Source organism: Cupressus sempervirens, chromosome 11, assembly GCF_028749045.1.
Source record: "Cupressus sempervirens isolate cs-2001-9-10 chromosome 11, ASM2874904v1, whole genome shotgun sequence".
Taxonomy (NCBI): domain Eukaryota; kingdom Viridiplantae; phylum Streptophyta; class Pinopsida; order Cupressales; family Cupressaceae; genus Cupressus; species Cupressus sempervirens.
Window position 1 is genome coordinate 593,589,483 of NC_143128.1, and position 3,782 is coordinate 593,593,264.

Below are 3,782 nucleotides of genomic sequence, written 5' to 3' on the forward strand. Positions count from 1 at the left end.
AGGTTTGTCAAAGAATGGATTAAGCTTTTCCCTGGTTCCTTCAATGCCAATGTTGTAGATGACCATGCTTTTGTCGACCCATATGCTCTTTGCAAAGATTTTGTATGCCCTGGTATCATTGGTTTTGAACTTTTCAAATATTTCTACTAAAATAGAGAAAAGAAGATCCCTGTATGTAATCCATGGAAGAAAAACTTGGCTAAATTGATATTTCCAAAAGTTTTTGTGGATGTGGACTTGATGAAGGCCCTATTTCATAGCTACAATTAGGCCACCAAATATTTCCATAGGAAAGATGGAACTATTCTTTGTACACTTGATCGTCTATCATTCATTGAAGTTTTTTGATTGCATGGAGCTATGGGCCAGCCTGTAGAATTGAAGGATTTGCAAAGGAAGTTTGAGGAAAACACCAAGGCCCACATTGGGAAGTCTATGGTACAGCATATTCCCATGGATTTAAAGAATGTGGGTGATTACCCTAAGAAGGTAGAAAAAATGATGCCTTTGGGAAAATTTAAAAATTACTTTGTAAATACAGTATATGATGTCCACAAGGTGATTGGCAAAGATGGGACTAACATGGTATATAGAGTTGAATTCATTATTGCTAGAGATGTACAAGACTCATACCATGGGGGGGAGTATGACTATGTTGAATACATTTTGGAGGTGATGAAAGAAAATATTCCCTGTGCTTAGAGTGAAGAATTAAAGGATCTCAAGTTCCATCACTATTCACTGTTGATGCACCTAATCCTCTACACGAATGTGGGGTATGTAAGTTCTAATTTTATTGAGCATACCTCTGATGTAAATGGAGATCTACCAATTTAGTTGTGGGCACGGGTATGGGATAGAAACTATCATTTTTCTGATTCTATTTCATTCTCTAATAATTTTAGTACTATAATAATGAGAATGATAGATCAAGGTTACTTTAGGGAACCTAAGATTTTAAAAAGCCTTTTGAGACTAGCCGTACTTCCTAAGGGAAAAATATTAGACCATAACTGGGGGGAAATTTTCTTATTTCCAACTTTTTCTTTAATGAGAATTTATTGTTGTCCTCAACCACCCCATATAATACCAGAGTTTATTCCTTTTAGGTTGGGTATAATTGAATTCATATGGAAATTATTTATCGTCAATAGGGAGTATCTAGGGCCCAAAGTGCATAAAGGCAATTTCTTATGTAGATGTTTGAGGGTGGGGGATTTTACAATTGGAAAAGAGGCCCTTGAGCAAATCCATGCTTTCCTCCACCACTACAATTTGTCAACTAGTCCTTATAGAATGTATGATCCTGACAATTGGATGAGGATCACCCTTAAATATATAAGGAACTATGTACTACCTAGCATGAAGAAATTACCACATAAAGATATTATTCCAAAAATAGTTGTAGAGGGTGAGGTAGCTAATAGGTTAGCTAAGCTAGATGATTTCATTAGGGTGGAAAGAGAAATGAAGAGAGTAGATCCCCAATTTATAGGATTCTATATGGATATTCCCTATCCTTAGAGGATTAGGAAGATGGTCAATGACCATACTAAGATTATGGTCAAGATGCTAGAATGACCTATAGGAGAGGAAAAGAGGGTATACCCAGAGAGTCCTAAACCTAATGTGACCCTAGAAATAGAGGAAGATGATGTTCTTGAGGCATCATGGTTCACAAAAGGAAATAAAAGGCAAAAGGTTGTCCATATCTCAGTAGAGATGAAAAAGATGACTTTGCAAATTTTACGTGAAAACAGTCATTATTTTGTTGACTTAAGGTAGAATTACCTTTGGGATAATTTTAATACAGTTGAGAATACACTCATTGACATGGAACTAGTAGCAGCAAGGTTGGATTATAGGATCATCTAGGCCCAACAGTTCATAGAGGATGATGAACTCGTCAAATCTATTGAGTTCAAGAGTTTTTTATATAAGATAAAATAGAGTGAGTTGGTACTAAAGATGAAGCTAAGAGAGTTTGATGAGCAGAAGCTAGAACTAGTGGAGAAGCTACAAGCCTATGATCCTGAGAGTGAAAAAATGACTCTAGAGGAGGCAAGAGACCTTGTACAAAGGAGTGGCATGTTGGTAGTGACTAGATAGGATTTGGAGGAAGCTTATATTCTTGACCAAATAAGGAGACAAGAGAATGTCATTTAGTTGATGGATGTGCAAAGCACTAAACAGGGTAATATGATTGTATAGACTCTATCGGGTACCTCTAGCACATAAATTTCTAAGGACATGAAACATTTTTCATGTATGGATGAGGCCAAGGTAGAGGAGATTGAGACTAGACTTACTAAGTCCATACATGATTACATTCATTTAAGAAAGCTATCTGAAGAAGAGCTTAGAAAGAGCCATGTATAAAAGTAATATATTGTAGATATTGAGGATAAGGTCCAAGCACTTGAAGATGAGGTTGCATCTATTAGAGAGAAAATTGTACAGGTAGAATAGGTAGTTGTTGTAGGATAGGGACCTAAACAAGAAGATTAGCAACAACCACTAGGAACACAACTAAATCCCCAACACAAACAGATGATTTAGGGGAAGAGGATATAGCAGAACCAAGAAGGATGAGCATTGATGCTCTATCTACTTAGCAAGGAGATGAGATAATGACAGTTTTCCTTAAGAGCTTGATGAGCTGCAAAGTTGAAACTTTGAAGAATATATCACAACATGCTCATAATTTTTATATTGCCTTACAAAGTACTAAGAAATTTTGCAATGAGGCACTTTCATGGCTATAACGCACATTTAATCTATGGGGGCCATACACACAATTCTTAGAGAGGCTCATTGTATTGATGGCTAAAAAGCTAGATCTGCCTGATAATATAATCACAGTAAAGGAGGGTTTAGAGATAGTTAAGGAATTAATTGGTCTCTTCACTAGTAAATTGCAGATTATACAAGGAAAATTAAAAGTTTTATCTCAAGGAATACAGTCCTATATACCATCAATCTTGGATGCCACTAATGCAGTGATAGATTGGTAGGAATGGTCTGATTCCTTTCATGTCATTCTAACTCAGGAGGCCATAATGGCAATTTTTGAGGATACCTCTGATGTCCCATATAATTAATTAATTGATTCCCTTTTTAAAGCAGAAATAGATTTGAATAAATTTTTTGTTGAATCTAAAGCAATTACGGATAGTAGGTGGACCAAAGCTACTCAAGATTTACAAGAGGTTAAAACTACAAAGTGAGCCACAAAAAGGGGATTTATGTTTGGGAGGCGATAGGATAAATTAAGGCCCTACCGATAGGAAGTAATTGAGATATTTCTCATTGAGGACAATGAAGGACAAGAAAGAGAAAAGTCAAAAAGCATGACATAAATATTCACTTACTATCTCAACTACTTTTCTTTTTCTGATCAAACTTTTGAAGAATGTTTTATATATCTTTTTGTTCCCATCTTTCCAATTTTTGTATCCATTCTTGTTTTGACATGTGTCCTCCTCTTATCTTTAGCTTGTTGCAATTCTATATATGGATTTCCAAGATGAGGAGTAGAGCTCAATCATCTATAGAATATTCTCATTATCATGTTTTGTTTTATAGTCTATCCATTTCTTCTATAATTATGTGAATGACTTCAGTTCTTGTATACTTGAATATAAAAAGTGAACATTTAGTACCAATGGCTTATTTTTTAGTTATATTTTTGAGTCTTTGTTAGTATTACAAACATTTTCAAGAGTAGGATTTTTCCCTTATATATCATTGTCTTTGAGTTTTGTCTCCTTTCATATATGTCT